The sequence below is a fragment of the Trachurus japonicus genome, chromosome 4 (assembly GCF_045865225.1).
Source record: "Trachurus japonicus isolate A0001 chromosome 4, Traja_1.0".
Taxonomy (NCBI): domain Eukaryota; kingdom Metazoa; phylum Chordata; class Actinopteri; order Carangiformes; family Carangidae; genus Trachurus; species Trachurus japonicus.
Genome location: NC_140910.1, coordinates 21,031,330 through 21,044,206, shown reverse-complemented (window position 1 = coordinate 21,044,206; position 12,877 = coordinate 21,031,330). Strand labels below are relative to the sequence as shown.

The 12,877-nt window shown below is 41.8% G+C and overlaps 1 pseudogene; it reads right to left on the bottom strand.

Annotated features, from left to right (window-relative positions):
• Positions 1–6,640: 6,640 nt before the first annotated feature.
• On the bottom strand, positions 6,641–8,997 carry LOC146988884 (zinc finger BED domain-containing protein 4-like; annotated as a pseudogene).
• Positions 8,998–12,877: the final 3,880 nt, after the last annotated feature.

Here is a 12,877-nt window from a genome sequence, read left to right as displayed (position 1 = left end):
AGGAGCTTAACCAAAACAGCGGAAAAGCGACCAGACTTGCATAGTTCCCCTTTAAGAGACTTTTGAATAGTGTATTTTCAAAATATAGCCTGTTCGAACTGTTTTTTCAGGATCCCCTACTCTACTTTTAAAGGGACAACGAGGAGTTTTGGAAAAGCGAAGCGTTTTCACACTACATTTATGAGCCTCCGCGCACACCGTAAAATTCTTTTGACTGGCGCAAGACGGACTCATGTTTTCATTCATCAATAATTAAAGTCAGAGGTTCAAAGAGGTTCACATACCGTCGTAGTTCCGACCATAAACGGCGATTCAGCTACGTTATTCTCATGACTCGTTGCGAAACTGAAAGTAAAGAAACGCTGATCGGCTCGACCAGCATCTCCGCCACCACTAATAATAACAAAATAATGATAGAGACAGAATGATATATTTATCGAAAATGGGCCCATTAACAAGTGTGGGTAGCGGAGATTCATCCACATTAACGTGAGACTTTTTTATAACCGATTAGAAACTCCTCGTTGTCCCTTTAACTAGTTATTTAACAGCAATTTCCAGTCCCCAAAAAGTTCTACGCTCAGCATCAAACTTCACTCTTTTACTTGCTAGGAGATATCCCCAGAAATAATAGCACCTACCCCTACCCCTCAACTGAAGTTAGCATTCTAACTAGCTAGCCCAGGCCAGTCTTGTCATTTCTTTAGCCACAAGCACCCAGCAAGAAACCAGAAGCAGAAAAAAACTTCAAAATATCCTCTTTTAATATATTGGACTGTATGGAAGTGCAGTTTTACTGCCTCAACCCAACTGAAAATCTCAGTCCAATTTAAAATATGACATTTGGACTAGCATGTTAGACGTGCTCCTCACCACTGCCATGGAAACATCAAAGATTTGTTCAGATGGATGTTTATCCCACCCAAGTACAGTTTAAGAGGCTTGGTGAATGGATAGGATTATTGAAGCTGTTTTTCCATCCCTTGTTGGTAACTAAAACAGCTTCAGATGGTTTTACTTTTAATTTGTCGCCAGTCTGCAGACAGTCAATCAATTGTATAAACTCTCACGCTCAAAATGGGACATTTCTATTGTAACTGACAGATTCTTTCTTTTCGGCCCCAACAGAAAATAATAAGGCTGTAAGCTCAAGGCTTCAAACAGCAGTATAAATACAATAATACAGTGTTTCACTGATCAAAGTAGAATTATTTTAGTGGACCGCATCAAAAGGGAATAAGTAATATTGGTGATGTGTGCCTTTCAAAGGAGCTGAGCTGGCAAACAGTAATATGAAGCAGGCAGGAGTTTATGAGCCAACAGCAGGACTTTGCATTCAAATGAGTTTGTGGAAGAGATATACAGGCTGATAACAATGCAAGGGATGCCTTAAAAACTGTGAGTGCTGTATTTAATGCAGTGCTGCTCAGCGCAATGTATACTAGCTGCCATATGCAGACTGATAATTTAACTGTGATTGTTTTGAATCTTTGCCAGTACTATAACATACTGTCTGATGTATTTATTGATACTACTAAATATCCAGGTATAGCCTCAGCAACTGTCCCTAAACATTTCTAGAATTTCATCCCAAGACCTTTGGGTAACAAGGTGAGGGAATAGGTGACGATATATGGATGAGCCAGAGAAAACTAAAGGGTTGTGAGCACAGTACCTATCTAGAATTATCTCGACAAGCTGCAAGCGTCCCAGAGTGTTATTCAGTAGTATCAGTTCTGTTATAAATCCTTCCACCACTGCTCCAATAGATTCTCTACCTTGACCTGTGAAAAGTTTCTGCATTACTTCATTGAGAAAGTCGAGTCTGTCAGGCAAATCATTGCGGTAAATAGTGGTGGGTTAAATGCTGGTGTTGATCTGAGTTCCCCCTCTGAACACGCTGCTGTGTTTGACAACTTTGGACCTATCTCTCTCTCCCTCCTCTCTAAGGTAGTGCAGCAGATGAAGCCAGCAAACTGTCCCTTAGACGTTGTCCCTACTAAGGTGTTAAAATAGGTTTTTAGTAGTGTTGGGCCCTGCCTCCTCACCTTCATTAACTCCTGTCTCAGGTCTGGTTCGGTCCCAACTGCTTTAAAGTATGCTTTGGTTAGACCCCTTCACAAAAAACCTCACCTTGACCTAAGGCCTGTGTCCCTTCTGCCTTTTTAAAATAATTTTTTAACTGCAGCAATTTCTAGAAAAAACGCCATCATTCAAAAGTTCACGATGACATTCTTCTCTCAGTTGACAATAGAAACCCAGTCATACTAGTACTCATAGACCTTACAGCTGCCTTTGACACAATCGACCATACTCATCTCCCGCCTGTCCAATTATGTACAGTAGGTGTGGCAGGACGAAGGAGGGCCCAGGCGGGTTTCGAACCCCAGTCTCCCGGGCAGGGATTAAACTTAGCACCTGTCACTCACCAAATGCGGGTACAAATATGTTTTGCCGAGTAAAATGATGTCATGTGCGCTGACCATTCGACCAAAGGGATATCCCTGTGTGGCCAAGTAGCCAGGACACATGATCAATTGGATGCGTAGTGACAGGACCATCAACTGTCACATAGGCATTCAGGGCTCAGTTCTCAATTGGTCCACCTCCTACCTCAGTAACATCTTTCTTTGTATGGTTGGCTACTACTCATCCTCCCATGCCCCAATCTCCTGTGGTGTACCGCAGGGCTCCATTCTTGGCCCTATCCTCTTCTCCCTTTATCTACTGCCGCTAAGAAATATCATTGCTAGTCACAACCTTCCTTTTCACTGCACCGTTATACCAAATCCCCCAGTTGCACTAAGCTCTCTTTCTCAAAGTGCTTAGATGGTCTACATCAATGGCTGGCTCAGAATGTTCTGCTTAACCAATCGAAAATGGAGTGTATTGTGGTTGGCAACTTTGGTGGACTTGACAGTGCACTGTCCAATTGTGATTCTCTAGCACCTTTTTTTAAACCTACCCTAAGGTATCTGGGGGTAATGTTTGACTCATCTTTGAATTTTGATAAGCAGATTGACTCTGTGGTGAAAGCAAGATTCTTTCAGCTAAGACTTTTAACCAAAGTTAAGCCTTTCCTGACCAGGCAGGACCTGAAAATGTCAATCTATGCTTTTATCAGCTCAAGATTGGACTAGGAATCATACACATTCATACGAGGCAAGGTGGGTAAGGGGTTTTACCTAAGGACACTACGACAGCGACTGGGATAGAGCAGGATTCAAACCGCCAACCCTCTAATCATTAGGCGACCCGCTCTACCACCTGAGCCATAGCCGCCCCATATATGGTCATTAAACACGGACGAATTGTTGCTCTGTCAATCTCTTACCCGGGGTCTTGATGTAGGGTTTTAACACGACCTTAGTTTTCCTCTGTGTTGAAAGGTTTGAGATCAGCGTTGATTCCTTGTGCTTTGAAGACTCGGTTTCAACAGTTGTGAGGAAGTCCCAGTGGGGCTAGTCAGCATGAGTCAGTGTGTCTGTTCTGGTCTGAAGCTGTTATTATTGTGTTACATCATTTTGCAACAGGAAATGAAGAAATGGAAACTGGTTTATTATTTTAATTACATTATAGTGGGGCAGTCACAAGCCTGTCAAACAGAAAGAAAACTATACTTCTTCTGCTCTTAGAGTCCCTGTGGTGTCATCAGAAGATTAAAATTAAATATCAAATACAGATGGATACTAATAGAAAATGTCCAAAGAAACAATTAAGAGTTTGGGATTAATGAAATGACAGTGGAGCCCTCTCTGGACAGTATAAATCCTACTGAGGGAATCCAGTGACTGATTATTTCACCCCATCTGGAACAAACAATTAAATGATATTTTTTTCCCGGCTAGCCTAAAAAAACAAGCTGAATCAGAATGATTTACTTATGAGTTACAGTAACACTGCACAGATTGACATCTGTTGTTTCACACAATTAGCCTGGCAACTAGCACACTCGGCATCTGGATCAGGGCCATGTAACCGGTGGAGATGAGCATTGCTATTTAAATTTGATTAGATGATTGATGATCCCAGTGGGTGAATTTGTTATTGTAAAAGTAAGAGGACTCGACAGGGGAAAACACAAATATTAGGCTCAAAATCCCAAACAGAATTTAAATGAATACATAAGCAAAATGTTTCATTTAAGCACAACACTGTGTTCAATTACAATGATATAAAGCCACTAGACAGGATTTTTTTCTGCTCTAGGTGACGTAACTATGTGACGGGTCACTAATTTACCACAGCCACTCAATGGGCAAAATTATAATTACTTCTAACCAACTCATTTCTTCATTGCCTAAACCCAACCAAATTATTATTATGGACTCAGCGACTGTCCGCAGACATTTGAGGTTTCATAGTCGTGCATACGGTGTCACATTTAAAACAGGTTGATGTGAAGATTTCCCGCTGAGCAGTCTATTGTGCGACAATGAGTATGCGTACGCGGAGTCCGCACGGTTGTAAAAATTGGGTCCGCATTAAGTCCGCCTCAAGTACGAGCAGAGGTCCGCTGAGTCCTCTCTGCCTGACAGGTGCTGCACTCTGCTTATGGCAGATAAAAAATATATTTCAGAACTTATTAAAATGCATAGCAAATAGTAGTGAGACTTCCTAATGTATAAAAAATTAACAAAATGTAAACACACACTGAATACTCCCAAAACCTCCTCTGCAATAAGTCTATTTGTGTAACTGGACAGGTGCGCGTCCATGCTCTTCTCTTTCTTTCTCTATCTCTCACACTGAACGAGGGTAACACACTTATCCACAATGTATGGCAGCAAATACATTGTGTATACTGTATGGTCATTAAAGCAACATTGCGGAGTTTCAGCTCAGTGCTCCCACCATCTGGTTGAGAAGCGCTATCGTCTGGGGGGAAAAACGAAAACGAAACTTATCAGCCAGCGCATCCAGCGTCTATTCCCATTAATAAACGACAGTATTTCCCACGTTTGCAAGGAGACTGTGTGGTGGTCGGGGGAGGGGGGGAGGGGGGGTGGCGGGGGGGCGGGGGGGCGGCGGCGGCGACGACGACCGGAGGAGAACCGTAAGTTTCGCTTGTACCCACTACGTCTCTCTCCGACGCAGAGGGGAGGGGGGAGGAGGGGGGGCGGTGTTTCGTACCCGTGCAGGGAAGTTACATGGCGCAGTTTCAGCCGACGCGACCCGGCTCAGGCTGCGGCGGCAGCACCATTCATCCTATTAACCATTTTTCTATCACTGCAATGAGTCTGGAAACATTATTTTAAGGCCGAAAAACTCCGCAATGTTACTTTAACACAGGCAAACTCGGTGTAGAGGGTTAGGGCTGGCAGCAGCGGTGCCTCATGGATTTAAAAAAAAAGAAAAGAGAAAGAAACCTTCCAGCGAATATTCGTCAACTTTTGGAAAGTATCCGACGAATACCAAAATGCAATGGAAACTCGCACGCAAAAAAAAAAAAAACGCTTCATGTGAATGGCCCCTTAAAGTGTAGGATTAGGTGTTCTGTAAAGCCCAATGAAAAACAGAATGTGAAACTGAGTTATGCCAAGAAACATGTCAACAATCAATGTAATTATTAGCCATAACTGGGTTTTGGAAGTGGCAACGCTGGTGAGCTCTAAGGGTGCTCTTTTCTTACCTTCTCTTTAACACAGTTCCAGATTAATCTGCATGGCATAAAAATGTGATGTAAATTTGAATGGGAATGGGAATGGGAATGCATGGTCTTGTGGGTAACTAACACATCTGTATTGATAGGAACACATTATAGCAGTGCCAGTGTGTTACAGCGAACTCCAAGACACACACATTGTGGCTTTTTTGTGCAGCTCATTTAAATAATTATTTGATATAATCTCCTATAATCTTTATCACCAGTGACTGCTCTAAGTAGTGTGAGATCTCTGGCCATTGCAAAGTTGGAGCAATCCAATGGTGAACCCTTACTGAATAACTACACTCACTTTGATTCTGCATAAGAGCATTAGTACCTATTAAAAAAACAATTATGTGTGTAAATACCCATAATAAAATGTAAATCCTTCTCAAACAACAAATGCCAGATGATCCCAAGCTATTCCCCCTTGAAGAGCTAACCTGTCTCTTGAGAAGGGAGGGGTTTGTCAGTGTGGCTGAACTCAGGCTGACCTGCTTCCTTCAGGTAAGCTGTTTGACTTTGCCAGCTGCCAGATCTTCCCTGTGGGCCCCAATAAATATTCTGAGGCATCTCATGTTGCCTTGTGGGGAAGCATCCTTTCTTTCCACTGATTCTGGGCTTTGTAGTTAACCCTAACAGCACACAGAGGCAACATACAGTATTTCTCATATTCATACCTGAAGGAATCTTGTAACACAATTTCAGGCACACCTAAAGCAGACCATACCATTTCTTACCCTTGACATTACAGTAGTAGCATGTCAACGTAGCATGTCTCGACTGTTTGCCTTACTCCCATCAGTGATGCTTCGGATGCATCGCACATATTAGCTTTAGGAAAAAGGTTTTTTTTTTTTTTTTTTTTTTATGCACCGGCTTTAGGAAAAAGTGCAGGGAGGACACCCCTGTTTGCATCCCAAATGACAGACAGGCCTGTCCACAACAAAGACATGCCCTAACTGTAAAGCATGGACATATAGCAATATACATTCACTGACTTTTCACCATGTCAGCAATGTCATTCTTTAAGTCACCAGTGACGAGCACATCATGCTGAAGCCACATCATGGAAAAAGCTGGGTCTAGGACAGCTGCTCTGATGTAGAGCGGGTCTGCGAATGGCAGCTCTTCTCCTGGTGCCACTGATAACATCTTCACATTAACAAAGATCCCTCAGAATCTTTTCTTCAGAGAGCACTGCAGGCTATGGATCATGCTTCCCAGGAAGCGCACTTGCCGTTTCAGTTTCTCCAAATGGTGGTTTAGTAATAACACACAAGGGAGGACAGAGCTGACCGTCACAATCTTCTCTCCCTGGGTAATTATTTATTATTAAATCTTTATTTCAGACCCAAAGGGATCCATATCACCATAAAAGCAGAATAAGATAATAGAAACAAAGACAGAATAAAACAAAACAAAAAAACACAAAATACAAAATACAGAGCTTTCCCCACTATTCAGTGTAGGCTTGCATACAAACATGTTCTAAAATGATTCCACAGTCTGGACGAAAATCTTACAGAACTGCGTACAGGATTAACCAACACATTAATAAGTTCATTCTCTGATTCTGACGCCCTACACATAAATCTGTGCATCAGATTGCGCAGAACTGCAGAGCAGGTGGGTACCCCAACACTAACAAACATATGGCTTGCACTGGAGCTTCTTGGGGCTCTCAACAGTAGCCTCATGCTGTCATTATAAGCTACTGTGAGCTTCCTTATACTACCTTGTTTGTAGCGGCACCACAGGTGGGCTGTGTACAAAGGTGTGCAATATGCTTTAAACAATGCAATTTTTACAGATACAGAGCACATGCTAAACTTACGACACAGCATGTTTGCTTGTGCATAGAGCTTACGACGCTGCCTGTACATATCTTTATCATCAGACAAGTCATTAACAATAATATGCCCCAAATACTTGATCTCGCTGCACACACTGAGTGCAGTACCAGACAGATGGAAGTCAGGGAAGGTTGACTGTCTGTCTTCTCTGCTTCTAATAATCATAACTTTACTCTTACCAGCATTGTACTTTATGTCAAAGTCAGCACCATACTGTGTGCACGTTCTCAATAGCTGTTGGAGACCAGCACTGTAAGGGCTGAAGATGACCAGGTCGTCTGCGTACATAAAGTGATTAATTAGTAGGTCACCAACTCTACAACCTGTACCACATGTATTCAACATCAGAGACAAATCATTCATGTACACATTAAAAAGAAAGGGAGACAGGATTCCGCCCTGGCGGACACCATTGGTCACATGGAAGGGATCAGATGTCACATTCCCCCATCTCACTCGCATTGTCTGATGCGAGTACCAGTAGACCAGGATTCTAATTAAAAAACCAGGGACCCCACTTTTAGACAATTTCAAAAATAATTTCACATGATTAACACGGTCGAATGCTTTAGAAGCATCGATGAAGCACAAGAACATGGTAGAATTATGACTATTATATTTCTCTAAGATTTCCTTTAGTGCAAAAATACATAGATCAGTGCCATGCTTTTGTTTAAAACCAAACTGGTTGTCTGTAGACATGATGTATCTCTCAAGTCTACTCAGTAGAACTGTCTCCAGCACCTTGGACATGACACTGGCCAGAGCTATTGGCCTGTAATTATCTGAGCTATTCAGCTTCCCCACTTTATCTTTAATAACTGGCACTAGCACAACAGAGATCATAGAATCAGGTAACACTCCATGAACAAAAAAACCTGTATAACACATAGCCACCAGAGGGCACAGTTTCTTACTGGCGAACTTAATATGTTCAGCTGTAATGTTATCGATTATATAAGATCATATAAGATCGATTATATAAGATCGGTGGCCTCTGGAAATGGCTGTAGTACATCACAAAGCTCCTTCATTGGATTCCACTCCCTAACTGAGAAGATCAGCTTGTTGTAGGCTGTGCCCCGAACAACATTGCACAGCTCTTGATGACTGAATGAGAGCACTGCTTTGACTTGGCGGAGAGTTGAAGTCCACCGTGTGTTCACAGCAGCAGGGATTCCTCACTGCCCAAACTTATCTTCAAATGCATCTGTAAAGGTGCTAGATGTATGCAGGAGAGAATTCAGTTTGGAGAATTTTGCAAAGGTGCTGTTCATGATCCTTGATCCTTGAGGCCATCACCAACAGTTAACTGCAGCATATGGGCAAAGCATTGCTGACGTTTAGGGCTTCCTCTGTTGAGCATCTGGTCCACGGTCTCCCAATTCCATAAATAGGTCTTCCCACAACTCTGCATCATCCAGATTGTCGTAATCAGTTACCAGCATCACCATCTTGCTCTTTTGGAAAACACACCGTAAATGCTCGCTTCATATTTGCAGCATTGTCACAAATAATAAAGTCAAGTTTTTGTCGGATGTCATATTCATCACAAATGGAATCTAAGGCTTCTGATATCCGTTCTCCTGTGTGAGCTCCTTTGAATCTGTTGCAGGCAAGCAAGTATGAATTCAGCTGAACTTCCTCAGATGTTGCCAATACATGGCCAGTGACTCCCAAAAAGCCACACATTCTCCTGTCTGACCAAATATCCACTGTAACAGATACATGGTCTGCACCAGCAAGAAGCACTTTTATTTCCTCTTGGGTCTCTGCAACAAGGGATTCTATCTTTAAAGTTATTGTCCTACGAGAGACAGGCTGGTACTTGGAGTCAGACACAGAAATGTCAGAAATGCCCACATCGAGCGGCCCTATCCTGCGTGTCAACCCCCCCCCCTCTCTGCCTCCCATTTCCTGTCTCTCTCTCAACTCTCCTGTCCATTAAAGGCAAAAAAAGTCCCCAAAAATATACTTAAAAAAAGACATCAATAGCAATCAGTTACTCAAAGTAGATGCTCAGCAGGAGGGAGATGAAGACTTTGTTTAGTCTGTTATAGTGGTTCAGTTCATCGTTTTACCTTTTTGATTTTTAGTTTAGTTTACACTCTGGAAAAAAACATCAAAGATTATGAAAAACATTTTGTTAAACAATTATACAAGATACAAGGATACAAGTACTGTTCACTCAAGCATGTCGTAAACCCTGTGCTGGATTCCCACTCAACTCAAGTTGACACTCCCTGTTGTAATTATATTATTTATACCCCATATACATACTAAACAACATGACTCAAACATTAGAACCTCTCTTCTTCCCTTTTGAATAAATCCTCAACACAACAGTGACATTATTTTAGGGAGTTTTATCATGGTAGCCTACCTGGTGCCTGTCTGTATTGACTGTGGTCCTGCATCAGGTTTTTCCATGTGAGTTGGAAACGAGTGTGGTCTGTTTGTATAGGAGAACACCATGCAGAGAGTAGCATGTAACCCTGACAACACCTTCTAAAAATGAATCAGTACCAAATTGTGTTTGGATGCCAGAGTGGCATGCTCCCATTATACCGAAGCAAAATGCACTGAAACATAATCGAAACTGGCAACTGCATGGAACGAGTGGGAAGAAAACACAACTCAAAGGGATACTTTGGCATTTTGATACTCTGAGTTATAGATTACATATAGCTGAGTTATAGGATTACATAATCTTCAAAAGTGTAATACCATTTTTGTCAAAGAATATGACAAGTTTATGTTATTTTGTTTCATCAGTCATAACCAATGATATGATGTTGAAGGTGTACCTTTTTATGTAGACAATCACATTGTGAAATGAAATGTATTAATGATTTTAAAAAAAGTTGTCCCGACTTTCCCAGAAAATTCAGATACAATAGATTTGAAAAAACAAACAAAAAACAAATTTTAAATGACCCAGTTTGAAGTGACTCCAATCCACAAAAGAGAGGAGACAGGTGGTTTGTCTGTCATGCATGTTGTCCTTACATGAACTGACACGTGGGATGAAGGAACCCCAACAACAGAAAGGGATTCAGTGATTTGGGCCCTTTAATGGCATACATGTTGAGCAAGATTCATCACATCTCTGTGGATCATCTGACTTTCTTATTGATCAGCTGCATGTCTCCACAGCACCGCCACATTAATTTATCAGCTTCTCAGTATGTATAGAAAGCAGACGACCCCATGGTTATTTTGACTGTTTACTTCTTGACTTCTTGTTTTCAATTTCTTACCTGTGTGATATTTCACCTGCTTGCTGTTTGATTCTCTGTGTGCTGCTATCAGGACACCTATAGGCCTCCCTGCATTTTGTCTTTGACTGTGAGTGGTTATGTGAAGTAGTCAGCTTTAGCAGATGTCACTGTGAATACAATACTTTGGTGTAAAGTCCTCACAAGGTTTCAGAGTCTATTCTAACATGGTCCAACAAGAGGCAAACTGGCTGGCCGAGCCTTTTTACAGTCTGGGTTCTTATAACATTCACATGTGCCATAAGTAGATCACTTCTGTCCATGTTCCACCCCAAACACTTGTATTAAAATATTACCACCTACTCGCATTCTCTATCCTGTTCAAGGACACTGACTTTGTAACGTTTTGAAAGTGTATGATCTGGACCTCATTTCTAGCATAAATATGATCATTTACTCACCCAGATAACTTTGGTGTCTTACGAGTCCTTCCGACGAAATTAGATCCAGCCGTGTATATCCATATAATGCAAGTATACGGGGCAGTGGAATGCAGCCTCTAAATAAGACATAATCTGCTGCAAAACCCGTTCATTTCACCAATATTTTGTTATGATATGCTGGTGCTATTACCCTTTAAGTCCAGAGTTACCTGTTATCAACTTCTGGGGTCTGTAGGTTGACCTACTGACCTCTGACCTGGATGATATCATCTCTGACCGCTGCCCGGCTCATTCTGATAATAATCATTCCACTTCGGCATTCGGGCCCATTTTTAGCACAAAGCCAGAGCTTTAGTAGGGGAGCGCCGGGTCAATTGATACACTTTTCAGTTAAACGTCTTTTTCAAAGATGAGGTTATGTACACAAACATTTTCTATCATGTGATCAACAACTCACATGTGTATTCTCTTAGTTACAAGTGTAATTTAAAGGGATAGTTCACCCAAAATTCAGATTTCACTCATTATCTACTCACCCTCATGTCAACTAAGGGCTGGGAGAAGTTTCAGAGTCCTTCGTGCCTTCTCTGAGATACAGCGGGGCTCCGCGCAGCACTGCATGTCCATATGACGGTTGCGAACGGACACCACTTTTCTTCGTCCAAAAAGACACACCAAAAACCATCCAAATACCTCCACACAGCTCGTCTGTAATGTCCCTCTTGTATTGAAGCCCCAACATGAGAAATTGTTCCGAAAAAAATTAAACAAGTCTATATTTCAAGCTTGTTTGTAGCGGAAGCTCCTCTTCCTGGTCCGTCCAAATCTTGCGCGATTTGCGCCGACATCAGTAATCGCACTGACGCCGGTGACTGAAGAAATAAGAATATATTGCTTTAGTACATTAAAAACATAATTTACCTATGCTAAATTATAGTGTGTGAGTGCATGATGCTGCTGCAGATTTGGCCTGAAGGAAATGCTGGCTCATGATCACAAAGCAAAAATGAGTGTATCATTTTACAAAGGCCATTTTCAATGTCCCGTTGAATTGCATTGGAGATTTGTTTGAATGTCTCTAAAGCACGGGAGTCAGCTGATAATGATCAGATCGGTGAACAACTGTGCTCTCTAAATTTGAAAATGATTTGGTTGCTCTTTCTCCGTCCACTCTTTCCTTCATTTCATTATTGCTTTCTTCCCCTTCCTTTTTGTTTCCTTTATTTGTCTTATAAAAGTCTCAGTCATTTGTTTGAACTGTTTCAGTTGCCTCTGCTCTCTCTCTGTCTCCACTGTACCATCCTTTTGTTTCTCACTTTCAATGCTTTTGTTCTGCAAGACTTTCCTCTTTAATCCGCACATTTTCACTCTCTCAACATATTTGTCCGCTTTCCTCACTGGGATTCCCTCTGCTAGAGTACATATAGCATGAGCGTGAGAATATATGTACAGAGAGCTTCAGCCGTGAAGATTTTTCTTTCTTTTAAAAAAATATTTTCTTTCTGTTGTTTGCCAGAAGCTGGTGTTGATCAAGTCAACCTATTGCTCACATGTGTCTGAGTGCACACTCTCCCTCTCTCTCTCTCTTTCTTTCTTTCTTTCTTTCTTTCTTTCTTTCTCTCTCATGCACTCACACACACACACACACACTTTCTGAAACCCCACACCTGGCCCCTGCGTCTGCCTCGTTACTGTCTCCTCAATAATTCACTG